Source organism: Anas acuta, chromosome 6 (assembly GCF_963932015.1).
Source record: "Anas acuta chromosome 6, bAnaAcu1.1, whole genome shotgun sequence".
Classification (NCBI taxonomy): domain Eukaryota; kingdom Metazoa; phylum Chordata; class Aves; order Anseriformes; family Anatidae; genus Anas; species Anas acuta.
Genome location: NC_088984.1, coordinates 21,714,792 through 21,731,460, shown reverse-complemented (window position 1 = coordinate 21,731,460; position 16,669 = coordinate 21,714,792).

Here is a 16,669-nt window from a genome sequence, read left to right as displayed (position 1 = left end):
ATTATTTGCAAACTACAATGCAGAATTTGCTTTTCTTCATAACAGCATGAAATGTTGCTGCAAAGGTCTTCCACTCCTCCATTTCTCAGAATAAAAAAAATATCCTTCATACTATAATACGAAGGCAGCAGAATTACTTACACTTCATAAAGTTAATATACACAAAACTTTAAACTTTCCTTTATGTCATCACAGAATTAGGGGCATGAAACACTTGCCTCGCAACAAGTTGGTATCTCTTCAAGGAGACAGCAGACCTATATGACATAAAGAAAAAAAAAAAGTTAAGAATAAAATAACACCAGATATTTTATCCAAACAGCAGCAGCATGCTTCTCAAAATAAAGTGATTTGTTTTCAAGAATATTAGAGACTGGATCTGCTAGTATATGAGGCCATCTCTTCAACAACTTAATTTATACCTGAAGATATGTGTACTTTGTGTTACTAACCTCAGGGAATGCATGGTTTTAAACATAGCATCAGTGCAGATGCCTGTAATGGAAGATGTGAGTGATTATTTGGGGAGCTTTTTTCTTATTTCATTGAGTTAAAAACTGTGCCTTCTTACATTGCCTATTCCAAACATGTAACTTGTCTCCATATATCAAATCATTTAATTTGTGTGAGAAAAGTTATCAGGAAACTGCTTAGGAGATTGAAACCCTCTATTTCTCTGGAAATTAGGAAACAAAACACAAGGCCTCTGATTAATGTGTTACCCTGGTGTTTCAATGCAGAATAGGACATAAGACTGACGTTCTTGTCTTTTGCCATTGAAGATATTTGGGTGCTCTGTTACAACTGTTACTAAGTGTGGTTACTAGCTACAGTGTGTGCACACGTTTTAGACAATTCATGGGACAGAAGGTTTGGTACCTCAGAGACCCTCTGATGCAAAAAATAAACTCTACTTCATACAGATCCCCACTGGACAAGGCACATGGTTCAGATCCTGTTACATAGCAGGCATGTTCAGAGCCATCGGCGTGTGGCATTTGACCATTGCTAGGGGATAACGATTAATGGTGAGCACAAATGCAGTAACAGCAACACCCATGTCCTCACCTCACTGCGCATGCAATAAGTGCAGTAAGCTAGGTAAGGACATGAACAACTCATCACAAATCTTTGGCCTTTTTTTGTAGGTAATTCCTGTCTCTGAATGCCTAAAAGTACTGAATAGCAAGACGTAATATTCTTAATCACACAGGGACAAATCTCCATGATATCTAGCAATCTCAAACAGCAATGTACCTGCTGCACTAAAATTTAATATATGTTCAAATCAGGGAATTGGGCAACCAAATAGCTTCTTATGCATCACTGGCAAATTGCACAAACAATCGTGGTATATCCATGCACAGCTATGGTTAATGCATATGACTCCAGACTATATACAGAAAATCTGGTTTATATATATTTTTAAGGGCTATATTTTTTTTTAAGGGCTATATTTTTTAAAGGAACCTCCTTTTTTGCCACTTAGAATTACCTTCTTTTTGATCTTTAATTCAGAGTAACAAAACATGGACACTCAAATAGCCATTAGCCCAAGCAAGCCAGCAGAATGGTAGCTTGATTGCATGTACGATTTTCTGTGGGATATTTGAAAGCAAGTTAGTAATTTGGCCCTTTATCATTTTCTCCTTGAACATGTGCGTAGGTGGGTGCTTCTGTGCATATGTATATCAATTAATATAGCATGCAATTACTTAATGCAATTAGAGTGAATTTAAGAAATACAGAAAGCCCAGAACCTACACTCTTGTTTTTCTGACCATTTCCCCCTTTTAAAATATAAATGACTCACTCCAGTTGCAAGAGCCAAGATATTCTTTACACTTGACGATTTAGCTACCTTATGTGTTTTTACTGGAGAAAAAAAAGCCCTCTATCATTTATCATGTCATCTTATCACAGTCTCTTTGTGAGACGCAAATAGCACACTAATGTTTTCTTTTGTTAGGGTGAGTTGGCAATCTCCTCAGAGATGGAGCAACTACAGACAGCTCTTTTTTTTGATAATCTTCCTGACACTTGGATGAGACTGGCTTATCCATCAACATACAGTTGCTCAGTGGTAAGTCGCATGCCAACAGTCAATCAGTATGGATGACGCTTCTTGTCCATCTTAAAAAACAGAACAGAAACTAAAGATTTTTTGGCAAATATCTTGCCATCTTGTGTAACTCAGAATAGCTTTTTATCATAAACTGATATTACCAGTGCTTTGAAAAGCAGAAAGAACCTTGTATTTACCTTGCCAATTACTGCAGACTTGGAAAGACTTCTAAAATCTGCATTCCCACTTCTACCTTGCTTGCTTGCTTTTTCTCAAGCTGTATGTGCTGACCAAATAGGTTTGGTAAGCACTGTAGTACCTTGTATCTCCTACTCAGAACACTAAGCTTGAATTCTTGTGGTTTTGGGGGGGATCAGTGTCTATATCAACAAATGGTATTCCTCAGAGCTCAAGGGTCACCAGCAGGAGCAGCAATTGGCAAAGCAGCTCACATTAGGATCTGAGAAAAAAAGTTTCAGAGCAAATAGTGAAGCCATCATATTCTATTTGTCTTGAACTCATTTTATGATGTGCCCATCTATCTACTCTCCAAGGCAGTCTTGTAATACCAAAAGTGAAAGCCAGAACAAAAAGTGAAAAGCCATCAAGTGCTGACAAATTATTTGCTGACATACATTTGGCTTACCTCAGGAGCCTACTGAGTGAGGCCAAGAGCCCTTGGCTGATGGAGCTGACCAGGACTGAAGAGCTGACCAAACGACAGGAAAGCTCTGTCTAGCACAAAGACAGATAGTGCTAGAAGGCAAAGCAAGCCCACACTTCTGAGATCAGTTCAGACTTCTGAGAGATCGAGAGAGGAAGAAGAAATCTTGGTCAGCAGAAGAGACATTGTGAGAAGCACCAGAGGTACATTGTGAAGAAGATCAATCAGAGCTTTATGGAATTAAATGCTCTTTAGCTTCCCATGATGGAAAACTAAAATACCATAGAAATACTGTGATGTCTGTGATAAATATATGTCCTGAAGACAGAAAGCGTTGCCTAGGGGATATAATGCAGTAATGCTAAATTACAAGCTGTTTTCAGGAGGGACAACACAGCTGCTTTCTTTAAAAAAAATTTATGGGGGAGTCAAGCTGGACCTTATATTCATGTTTGGAAAAGAGAGGGGGAAAGTACCCACTGATTATATAAAAGCTATCTTGCAGAACTAGTAGGATTTGAGGTGACAGATTATCTTGCACCATCAGGTGCAAAACACAGTGAGTCACTAGGGAGCAAAACATTACCAGGAGGTGTTGTGTTATGCAGTTGGGCTCCAAGACAACCTCCTGCTGGAACAGAGCGCGTATGAGGAGGGATGGGGAAGCAGGCAAATGGGAGGTCTGGTAGGGACACCAGAGGGGTTACAAAGAGCTGTGGCCAGTGGGCTGGCCAGTTCTACTTGGCCATCAGTCCCTTGTGTCTGGGAGATGAAAAAATAACAGAGAATGAAAACAAAACTTGAATCACTGTCACATCTAAAAAGACTGACGGAATTGTCGTTGTGAGCTTCCTGCAGTGAAGGATGTCCTATATCACCCCGTTACACACACTGCAAAGCACAAGGTGGCCTCAGTCATCCTGATAGTCTCACCCTGTTTTTTAAATGTCGCTGTCTCTTACATACCCACCTGACACACCACTGGCTAAGACGCCAGATAAAAATCTTTGATATTAAGCAGATGTCATTTCGAAGTAAGGCAAGATGGGGTGAGGAGGTGAAGGGAAAAAATTCTGAATACACTCACAGTTTAAGCAGTGTGGGCTCAGCAAGTGTGTCAGAAACAGCAAAAGTGAGCAATGAAATGAAGAAGATAATGTCAGATCACTTACTAATCTCATATCTTCAGTTTGCCTTCAGGATGCTATTCTAGGTCTCTGAAGTGTGCGTGGATTCTCCTAATGCTTCTCTTTGTAACCTGGCCCTATATGTCACAGCAGTGCTTCACACTTCTGTGTAGGTGTCGCCTTGTACCCCTGAGCCAGCAGTCAGTCTCACATTTCTGCATTACAGACAGTCAACTATCCCCAGGGCAGAAGATGTGTCTGGCATTTCTTAATAGCACCTTGTTAGAAACCAAGAAGCAACACTGAATAATGAAAAAAAACAAAAACAAAAACAAAAACAAAAAAACAGCCAGCCAGACAGGTGGTGATGTGATACCAGTGATGTTAAGTGGGGCAAAAGGAAAACAAAACATAACAAAACAAAACAAAACAAAACAAAACAAACAAACAAACAAACAAAAACCATGCTGAGTGGACGGGACTGGAAGCTTGTGTCACAGGTCATCTAGCTTTCTGGAAATCTGCAAAAGCCCAGCAGTGGGATGTCTTTACAGTAGCAAAATTTTTGGGGTTCAGGCCTGTTTCTGCATTGCCAGGCAATGGCTGGAGCAGGCTGAGGTGACAGCAACAGTGCTGAAGGATTCGAAGGGAGACATTACATGCAGAGGGAAAGAAGTGCTGGGGCTTGTAAGGAGCGGAGGGGGAGAGGGGGAGGGCAGGAAGTCACAAAATGTATGAGCTGCCAGAAGAGAGGACGTTCGTTCCCCCTTTGGAAGATATTCATAATGCACAGATACAGGCTTAGAAACTATTCCATGAAAGCTCAGGGTTATGGCACTGACTCCCTTGCAGGCTAGAAAAATGCACGCATGAAAGGAAAAGGCCTTCAGGGTAGGAGGGTTTGTTATTTGTTTTTTTTTTTAACTGACAGAATCCACTGCTGACTTGTAAGGTGGGGAGGTATTAACTGCCGAGAAGGAGGAACAAAAGGCAGGGATTGCAATCCTGGTAGAAAAAGCAAGGAACATTGCAAGTAGAGGTGGGCTGGTCCAGAGAGGGGGTAAGGATATTCAGTGAGTGCTCTGAGATGAAACATGCTGTGTGTTCGTAAAGGTGCCTGTCAGTCAAGAGGGAGAGCAACATTATGACAACCTCTCTTTCCCCAGCAGCCAAGACCAAGATTTCTTTTCCCTGTAAAGCCAGCCAAGAAATTACTGAAATGGTTGTTTTAACAACCAAAGCTAGCCGGGAGGGAACAAAAGAACTCCAGGTGTATGTACACACACATCCATCAACTGTCCATCCATCTGTCCATGTCCTCCCACCGCCTCTGATGGCCCAACTTCCACTTAAAGAAAGCCTCTTGAATAGGTCAGAAAACTGGGAGCAAATTATTTTGCCATTGTACAACTTGAAATGATCTAGGTTTCAGGGAGAAGTATTAAATGGATGTAACCTGCATGAAATTTTCTGAGGGTAACATAAATCTAATGTCTGTGCAAGAGCAGAAAAGAGATTACATTTCTTATGGTAGTGCCACTCCTGTTTTCTGAATCCCCACTTGTCCCCTTCCCAGATACCTCTCGAAGCGTGTACTGTGTGTCTGTCCTGAGATGGACGGGCTTGGACTGCAAAGGGGCTTCAGTCCACAAACACAATATTGCTGCTCTTGCTGAAACTCACTTGTCAGTGCTTAATTAACAAATACAAATGCAGAGCTGCAGTGAAATCAAAAAAAAAGATACTTTGGTATGGAAAAAACTTAATATGAGGAAGTTGCTTATTAAACAGAGAGGAATTTGTTGTTCAGCTGCACTCAAAACACAAGAAAAGGGAAAAAAAATAAAAAAAAATTAATGTGTGCCAGGGCAAAAGTACCACTGTCTTGGCAAGAAAAAGAAACATTTGCAAGCTTCTGAGATGATATTTGAACAATGGGGAAGAAAATGAACGGGAAAAACTGCTTGATGGGCTGCTGAGAAGAGTCCTCCTCCCTCTCTATGCACACTGATTTTTGTGTTTTCTTACACCCAGATAAGATGGACTGATAGCAGAACAAATAATGATTGACACACAAGTTATATAAAAAAGCAAGGATCATGAACAGATTTAAAAATGGGCTGAACTCTTTGAATTCAAAGACAATCAGATAAGTGGCAAAAATATAATCAACTACCATCATTAATTTCTACCAGAAGATATTAGATATTGAAAATAAATCTCTATAAGCTTTTTTCACACAGTTTCTATTCTGTAGGCTGATACAAAGTCAAAATTAACAAACAAAAAAAGTACAAAAAAACCTGAATCTCAAGCCGAAGATCCAAGTGAGAAGAAATGTTCAGAAATCTGTCACACAGCTGAAGTAACACATTTTCCTCTGCTTGCTTAGGTCATTTTCTCTGCAGATCTGATCTTTAGTAAATTGCCCCTAATCAGAAGTCTGCCCTTCCTCAGTTTTATCCCAAGTTCCTATCTGGCAACTTCTGAAGTTGCCAGTTATGTTTTGGAGCTCTCCTCACATATTGCAGATGAGGATCAGAATTCTCCATTGCTAAACTATTCTTTTTTATTTCCTTTTAATCCTTCTCCTAGACGAGACAAATGTTTAAATATTGCCTGCCTCAAGTAAATATTTTAAAACGTATACTCAACTAGGGGGAGGAATGGGAGCAGCAACGGTTTGCAGTCCAGGAGCTCCACATTACTGGATCATTCCTGGCATAGCAGGTGTCAGGTAGGCGAGCGTGTACTCACAGACAGCGTCCCCGGGTACACCACGCATCCAGGTCCTTCCTGGCGCCTGTGATTCCTGACCTTCCACTTTCAGATTGCTTCTAAGCACTTTTAAAGCAAGAATGCTCTGTTGAAATCCTCAGTGTTTCGGCATTTGCTAAGCAGCATATTCTATTAGCGAACACTTTCACTGCAGGTTAACATTCTCAGACAGATCGTACAATGCACCGAGAAGTATTGGCTGGGGGAAAAAAAGCCTGTCATACATAGCAGGACTAGTGATAATGCACAGTGTATTACACTCCAGCAAAAATGACTAATCTCAAAGCTAAACAGGAACAATTTGTATGGTTGAGACAAGTAGAATAAAATATGTATTTTAACTAAATCAGTTTTTAGGAATACCAGGCACAGGTTAATCCTTTATAAATATGTTCACAGAGTACATTAGACACCAGTCCGCCTACACAAAATGAATGCAGCACACACTCTGATGTATTACAGAGGCAGGATAAATGAGGGAACTCTTCTGTGTTTGATCTGGTTCTGCTCTGTAATTCAGAGATACTGGAGATGGGTGGTGAGTTTCTCATTGATCCCAAAAGAACCAATACTGTTGAAACCTGTGAAATGTAAGCTTTGTAGAGGATCGGAGGCTATGCAAGAAGGACATTGTAGCTTTAGGGGCACATTCTCTCCTCAGGAATGTATGTAACCGGCATTCACAAGTCATACACATCCTGGGGAAACAAGACCCTGTAGCTTAACAATAGGAAAAACGCATACCTAGCTCCACAGGCAATTATATCACACTCATTGCTACATCTGCATCCAGTTATCAAAGGATAGATTTTCAGCAGATAATAAATGAACCTGGTAATGAATGTCTTGAGAATTTTGAAACAATGCTAAATTTGGCAAACATCAGCATTTAAAAATGCAGCGAAGAGCAGTTATAGCATCAATCCAAGTCTAAAACATTTTAGATAGAAAGCACAGGGCTAGCACATAGATGGGGGAATAATCAGTTCCAGGTTTTTCCCCGCCATTCTTTACAGCTTTATAAACCACTTACACCAGCCTTGCTTCTCTGAACTGTATTTTGCGTATGGTGGAGGTGTTAATGCACAGTTACTGCACAATGGGGTTGTGAATTTTAGTTAATGAAAGCTTTTAAAGGCACAATGAAATCTTGTGATGAAAGGCAACAAAGAAGTGCAAAGTATTATTATAGCCTAGTCTAAGTTTTACTGAGAGCATTCTTATACACGATGGACACAGCATAAATATATATTATGGATGATAACCTCCCTGTAAAGGCTAAGTCCCACTCCTGAGTCTGCCAGAGGCAAGGGGTGGCAGTCTTACAAGGTTTAATAATGTCTCGTGTTTTCATCCTTCTCCTACCCCCAGAAGCTAGAAGAGGACCCCTGTATAAATTCTGAATCCTTAATGAATAGTATGGCCATTCTATTGCCATGCTATTCATTAAGCATGGATATTGCATGCACAATTAGACTACAAGCTCTGAACACCAAGGTGGTACGGTGTATACTTAAAGGCAATGGCAAACTGAGGAAGTACAGTAAATGTCACAGTAGCGTGGCATACGTCTACAGCAGGCATTTTTGTGATATCTCTAGGAGATGTAAGCAAAGGGTCAGAAGTCTGCTTGTTTGTTGTTTGTTTTTTTTCCTCAATAATTTTCACTAAAATCCAAGTATTTGTTCCTGATAATAAAAAGGAGCAGTTAGGACTGTCTGTATTTTACAAAAGCAAGGAATGGCTGTCTGTACAACAGGATGTGGATGTATGTTACAGCAACCCATTTAGAAGAGATCTTGCACCAAAATAAATGTACAACAGCTTACCAGGCTGAGAGAGGAGGGGAACTGCTGGTCCAAATGATGGTTTGATCTGTTACAATGGAAGCAAAATCTTCAGTTTAAAAAATACTATTCTGCTTCCTGGGTCTGCAAGAGCTAACATTGTTCTAAAGGCTGCATCCCTCTGATCAGCTGCCCTGTTTCACTGATCATAGTCTAAGTGATCTGTAGCCTCCTTCTATTTCTGGCTCTGTTCAAAGAAAAGATTGCAGCTTCATTTCAGTTATTTGCATGTTTTTCTTAACAGTTTACTCTCAGCAGCTTCTGATTTAACCTTGTGTGTTCTGAATTTCAGGAAAAAAATGTTTAGATTGGCACCTAATATTTTCAAAGTAATAACAGGCGCCTCTCACACACATCTCATGTTCCAGCCTTTTAGTAAATGTATTCTAACACTCTTAGCTTACCTGCTTTAAAAGGACTGGCATGTTGAACCAGCTGGCCTTTTTCTACGGCTACAGCTTTTCATGTTATATTCTGCTGCTCCAATTTCTGTATTTTCCCTGCAGTTTGCAAGACAAAATGCAGAAGTTTAAAGTCTCATAATGTTTATGTGACAAAATCTTACTGCTAAGTACAGTATTACTGACGGATTAAGTTTAATGCCATAGCATAATGTAATTTAATTATAGTAATAGCGCACAGCAACAGTGTTACTGCTTGTGGCAGATTGTGAGACGTTCTCTTTTAAAAGCTTCATCGTTTTTACTTAGTTTTGGGGTTTAGTTCCACAGCATTCCCCCCCAGTTAAATTAATTTCATAGGTGTAGAAGAAGGAACATTAGGCAAATTGCTTCCATTTTGCCACGATAAGATTACATAAGAATTCACAATACCAACTAAAAATCCATTTTGCATTATTAGACAATAGTCAGCCAGCCTGGGGGGAAAAGCCTGTAGCCTTCTGGGCGTAAGTCCTCAGACCTGCATGCTACACTTTAAAAAAAAAAAAAAAAAAAGAGGCTCATTCCACCACATCTACCTTTTGTATTTACCTGAGTGTTTTTATCATACATTGATCCGGATTCCTATGCCACCGATGAAAAACCACATTCACATAAGCTATTGTAGTGCATGGCTCTGTCTTTTTTCAGCCCACAGTTTCCACTGATTTTAGCTGTAGCTGTGGCTGACAGCAATTCCAAAAATCAAACCTACAATATTTCCTATTTCTAAAGTGTTTTCTATGCGAAGACCACAGAATTTTCTGTCACTGTTAATTTTGCCTCACAACAGCTCCAGAAAGACAGAAAAATGCATCTTCAGCCAGCACAGCTGTATGCAAAGTGAACATCTGTCCATCGCCAAATTCAGTTTAGCTAATAATAAAAAAAAAAAAAAAAAAGAAAAAACAACTTTTTTTTTCCTTCTCCAGACAGGACCAGACTGCAAGGGAAAGCCTGTAGAGGATTTCCATGCTTTAAAAAGGGAAACAGGGAGAGACTGAATTTCCTTAGGTCACTGAGAAAACATGTGGCAGTGCTAGGAAAAGAACCCAGCACTTCAGCAGCCAGGATATCATCTTCACAGCCAAAATTGGTTGTTTTTTTCTCTGCAGCAATACTGCATTAGCTCTATCGTGGTGACATAACAGCACAGGCAGAGCTGCCTCTGTGTTTTTTGTGTGAAGGCTGTTAGATAAGGTTAATTTCTGGTTGGCAGCGAGATGCTGGCTTTTTCTAATTACATCAAAGCAAAAGCTCCCCTTGCCCTATTTTAATAACAAGATAGGTGAGGTGAACTAGCTAAAGCACTGCAGCTCTTCCAAGAATTTTTTAGACCCAACTGTACATATTCTTCAGCATAAACATTTATCAGTGTGCAATGCCACAAAGAGACTTGGGCTCAGTACTGCAATACTTGACTCTTTGGAGCCCTTTAAGCTTGAAGAACATTTTAAGCTTCAGAAAAGTGAGCACCTCTGGACAGAAGTTGGCAGTAGGTTATATATGATGGACCTGAATTTCTGCTTCTTTAAGGGGAGGATGGAGATGACTAAAGGGCAGAGGGACATGCCTCTCTCTCCTTGGGCTTCACATGTACGAGTCTGTGAAAGAATCTTTGCCCATGAGTCCCTTATTTTTGCAACATACCAGCATTGGGAAGAGACTAATTGTGCTAGACTTTCCACCCACTGCTCTTCAAGCCTCTCTCTCTATATATATATGTAAGAGCTATGAGAGATTAGAATTCATAACCTTTTTCTACTTGATTTTGGGCAGATGTTTGAACTCAGGACTAATCTTTTGAAGCAGCAATTTGCAAAAAGCCAGCCTATTCACTGCTTTACAACACTGAAGGCCCCATGTCAAATCCAAGGCACATTTTCAAGTTAGCGAAACATAATTTTATGCCAGTTCACTTGTGCATTAATTTTAGCATGCTGCAGAACTGCTTTCTCTAGCTATGCTCTCCTGTTGCAGCAACACCTTGTACTCAGCAGAAACCTGGATGCTTTACAGAAGTTGCACCATTTCTACACCTTTATGCCTTCATACTGTGGACCATTTGCTACCAAAAGTCTCCGCATTCCTTAAAGCTTTGTCTCAGAAGAAGAAAGAAATCTGGGTCAAACTCCCTGCATCAAAGCAGGCTGGTGGGGGATTTCAACCTTTGTCTTAGCTCCACATCTTAGGTGACTGTTCTGAAGATTCAAGGGCACTGAGAAAACATCATCCTTTTTGCAGTGTTTTCCATGAAACTTTCTAACAACAAGAAAGCAAGAAATTGTCCCTAGCCCAAAATCTACTTGAGTAAATTAGGTCATCTCAGCTGCTTTTGTAGACAGGACAATGCACATACAGCAAAGAAGTCTCTTCCTCCCACTGATGACATTGTTCCCTTGTTTATATGTGTTGGTTTGGAAATAAACCTAGAGTTTAGTGTCTGTTTAAAGTGAAACTCCTGATTGTGAGTGTCTCTGCTTTTTTTTTTTTCTTTTTTCCTTCCTACCATTCAGGTGCAGTGAACAACTTCCGCGCTGCTGTGAGCATGACTCCTAGCCTCAAGATCTCACCCTCCCTAGTGTTGTCTGGATATCAGGTTTTTCAACCCCCAGTCCTTCCTCACAGGTAGGAAGCACATCACAACTCATTAGTAATTTACTGCTACAGTAATTTTTATAATTACTGCCAGGAGGCCTCATTAAATTTGATCTAATGAATAAATATTGTATTTTTCAACGTGATTACCAGAACAGCTTAAGCTGAGTGCCATAAACAATTATTTTCTTCAATACGCAGTATGTCAGTGAGTATTGATTTTTATTTTATAAAGAATTTACTGTATTCCTATCTATGTCTAGGGAGTAATAAATAGCCAACCCTCTGAAGTGTCAATTGCCATGGAGCAGAGCAGATGGCAAAACAAAAATTGGGGTATCTGTTGCAAAAAGTAAAATAATGCACATTAGCAAAGATAAAGGGTTTGTCTGGAGGTCAAGGAATAGCCTGTGTGTGTGTGTGTGTGTGTGTGTCCTAGCCCTCAAGAATGCAGCCTGATTTAGGCTAGTCTTTCTGCTTTGTTTGCAAATCAGTGACACAAAAAGATTTAGGCTGTATTAGTAGGATATAACAAAACATTTTATCTCTGAGAAGTGACCTGTTAACAAATGGTGATGTCTTGTATTTCATTTGCTTTTAGATGCAATAATCAGATGAAATGGGTTAAAGAAAGATACAGAAATATATGATATGCTGAACATGAACCTACACTACAAACGAAAGCTGCAAATAATCTTTACTTCCCAGCATCATTTATTACTGTTTCTGCAGTTGCAGATTTTAACACATAAACCTCTTAAAACTGCAACAAAAGGCACACATTGGCAATATCTTAGGATATAAATCAGAGGAGCTAAGTATCAGGGCAAAAACCTTGAAGTATCTATCATCTAAATATGTTTTTGCATCTCCAGCTATATGGTACCATGTTATACAGCTCTGATTCCATAGCTCTTGTACTACTTAAATATTTTCTTTAAGTAAATTTATCTACATTAGCAAATAGCACTGCTGTACTGTGCAGTTTTTTTTTTGTTTGTTTGTTTTTTTTTAAGTGAGTCTTTAAGTGAGGTAAAAGCAAAAGGTGTGTGGGTAAACCCAAAGTCACCGAGGGCAATTGGTATGACTGAAAGGATCTATTTTTTTCTTTTTAATAGACATTTTAAATTAGCTGTATTTTCTCCTTTTGTTGCTTAGTTTATGGAAAATTGGGAAGTCTTGAGATTTTTAGCTCCATTTCTTCCACTGTCTCCTCACTGTGGCTGAACTCTGATCTGGCTTCCACCAAATTTCAACAGAAGGAGTACAGTGCAGTTACTGGTTTATAGCAGTACATCACCAAAATATCCTCACTGACTATCACCAACACACACCCCACACACTACCTGTGAATAAATTGCAAGCAATTAACTCTACACAGGACCTCATGACTAGATCCATCTTACTTGCTGCTTCAGTCCAGAGTATCTGTATTTCATGACACCTAACATATGCTCTCATTAAGTCCCATTGGTACCCAGATTTCTCTTGCAACAGGTATGGAGAACCTCAGTCTCAACACTAGCTGATGAGTATCTGTGCTTCCAGATAGGCTGTTAAACACAATGCAACTTCACCTGTCTCACCAGGTGAGGTCGGTGGCACTTGCTCAATGAGCCTTGCACAAAGGGCAGCTGCAAGACAGCTTCTCTTCCTCCTTTGTATTTTTGGTATTCCATGTCTCAGAAACATGCTAAAGACAGTATTGCAGAATTCAGTATGGCTATAGAGAAAAGTAATAGTAAGGTGCCCCGTGCTACTTGGGTGTGACAACTCAAGCAGCTTTCCTACTCCAGCTGCTTGTATTTTCTGAGGGATATGTTTGACATGGTTTAGATGGCTAGCAAACAGCAGGAAAATAGTGCTCAGAAACTGAGGCACAAAAAGGTTTTAGGTGTTTTTAACTATAGGGAAGAGGTTGAATTGTTTGTCATAGACATGTCTAAGAGTCCTTTTTACAAAATCCATGCATCTCCTTGCATACTGTGTAGATATAGTGAGCCATGGCAAATGGGAAACAAGGGTACTCCAGCAAGGCTGACAGCTTTTCATAGCAGGGAACCCTAAGACCTTGCAAGAATCAAGTCTCTTTAAAGATCCTAGAACGTTAAAAGCATAATGTGATACATATACAGGGAAAACCAGAAGCTAAATTTCAGGCAGCCTTAGTTAGCAAGTTAGCTAAGCATGATAGCAGACAAACTGTTCAGCTCACCAGCAGAATTTTTCCCCAGAACTGGGGGAGAGGGAGGGGAATCACATTCTAGACATTGCATTTTAGACCTTTTGGAAAAAATAGGTAAGAAAGAAAATGGCAACTGACAGCTTGCAATACTTTCAACTACTTTGTTTCAGCTATAAGGCAGAATTTAGCCCATAAAAACATACCTCATACTTATGAAGACTAAGAAATAGACTTACTTTGCTTGCAAGGAGAAAGGCTGTCTACCATCTGTGCCTGGAAGGTAAGTAAGAAAAAAAAGAGCATTACTCCTTGCTGTGGAAAATCAGTCTTGATAAAAAGTCTTGATAAAAAGCAAGTTATGGTCACATTAGGAACATTCTTTTTTTAATTTTTTGATTTTATTTTTTAACAGCCTTCAGATATGTGGATGAAGGGTGTTTTGGTCTAACAGCTGCAGATAAGGTGACTTCTTTAAAGTGATACCAGAAGGCTTTGACAGAACTCTGCATCTGTATGCTGTATTGACATACAGCTACCATAGATACTGATATTTACTTATTTACTGGAGCTACTTTCAAGAGGTCTGTAGCGCAGTTGCTATTCTCTAGCCCCAGCAACTCTTTGAAAACCAGAAGTTGTTCTCCTAGAGAAAATTGGGATTATGTCAAAGCAGGTCAGTTCCTCACAACAAAACTCTGTGCTTGGTTTCCAATGCCAAAAATGTAACATCGAAACTTTATCATAAGAATTAAATGAAAACAGAAATAAAGGGGGAAGAAAAAGCCTTTAGAGTGTTAACTCTCCACGGCAGGAGGAAGCCAGCATGGGCATTGAGCTCAGCACACTCATCCCCTTCTCCCTGCTGAAAGGGACACAAAAAGAACTCTGGCTAAGCATTTATTTTTCTGCTAATGTGAAAGTTTTCTTTTAAAGAGGAAGCAGATTGAACAGAGCACGAGAAAAGAATTTGACTCTGGCTTATTTCCAAAGGGCTTTTTTTTTTTTTCCCTGATGATTCACTGTTATCACTTGTATTCGCATTATAACCAGGCTCAAAAAGAAATACCCAAAACCCAAACCAACCCCACCCCCTACACCTAACAACAAAAAACCCACACCACAAAAGCACTAAGAAATAGGATCTTTCCTACTGCTAAATTCTGCTAATAAGCTATATAAAAAGAGAATCGTGCAAGAGTGCTTATGTTCATTCACATTTGAGTAGAAACATAACCAGGCTTCTAGATCTGGAACTTCAGAGCACATCTAAAGATAGTGGATCTTCATGTTACCAAACAAAATGGTTGATGCTGATTGGACTTGTTTTACCTCAGCTATACAATGTAATAGAAAACGTCTACATCTCTCTGAATTCTAAAATTGTTCATTTCCAATATAGTCTTACAGTTGTTTTGTTTTCAGACAGGAGCTTGCTTGGATATTCAGGAAGGATATATGAATTTTAATATTTGAAGGAGCCTTCTTACCCTCAGCCCCCATGGCAGTCAGTTGAGCTTGCCCAGTTTATATAACAATTCACAAACATATCATGTTCACGTGGGCATTCAAATTAAAAGGAAGTAAAACAAGGCCAACAGAAGGGGTGCTGGTAGGATTGCTTTGTTACTGTGTATGTGATTACAACGGTATGAGGATGCTTACCATAGGCTTCTGTTACTTAAACCTCTTCACACAGCCTAGGACACAATTTCACCCTCCTTGCCTGCAATGATATTAACATACGGATAAGGATATAAAGCTAACTTGAGCCCAAACACAAAGCTATAATTTTAGCAACATTTTGTTTCCATTTTCAGGAGCAGGTAAGTTGTACCTGCAGACATACTCCAGGGGAAAGATTGTATGAGTAGGGCTCAACACAGCAGGATCTACAGTTCAACTGATTTAAGCTTTTCTACTTTAAGCAATCAGCACTGAGAAATACTGCTGAAGTACTACTAATAAAAGGCAGACTGACGCGATACCTTTCTACTCCATCCTGACCATACCACATCTTCTGGTTATGCAGAGTTTGGTTGGTTAGTTGGTTTTGATATTTTTTTTTTTTTTAATTTAACAGAACTGTTTGTCACCCTTGCAACTGGAGCAGGTTCAATTCCAGTCAGAAGGAAGCCTGTACTGGTAGTAGCAAGCAGATCTTTAACGTGCCTGTAGTTCCATCCTCCAGGTGTTTTCATACAAATTCAGTATCCACAGCTTCTTATAACTACCAGTCACCATAAGGTTCCTGTCCTGCCCTCCCCCTTCCACTTCCAAGACCCTTACCACTAGCACTGACCATTACACCACTGGGTTCACAGCTTGCACCCACCTTTCACTCCAAAGGGTGGGTGGCTCTTTTGTTTGAGGCACCCACCTAGGCGTCCCAGGCTTATTTGGTAGCAGGGTGAGAACTAAGCACGAAGATGTGATGATGCCCTCACGTAACACTTGGAGCTGACACACTCACGTATTTCTCTGACACTGCACAGCACCACATGGTGCTGGAGTTCAGGACCCCACAGACTAGGCAGCCTACATTTGACAGAGGAAGCTGTATCTTCCTACTCACTTTGTTCTAGCTGCGTGGCCAAGAATATTAGAGAACAGCAGGTGGTGTTTCTAAAATCTCCATACTAGCTTATGCCATTAGCCATGCAAGAGCTGCACTCACAGAACGCCGTAAGAGAACAGGCTGGTTTATGCCAGCAGAGGTCAGTGGGTGACTCCTTTGCCAAATGCATCAGATGTGGAGAACTACGCCTTTACATTGCCTCTTACAGGTGAGGTTTCAAAGCTAGCTGTACTCCCTTAACCTACAGCACAAAGCTCTTCTCCAACTAGATGCAATTGCTTTGCCCTTTTTGATCCTTTTAACCTACCTGAGTAAACGCTGCTATGTATGCTCTGTATTATCACATCCTTCCTTTTCTTTATATATAAGATTTTTTAAACACACAAATAA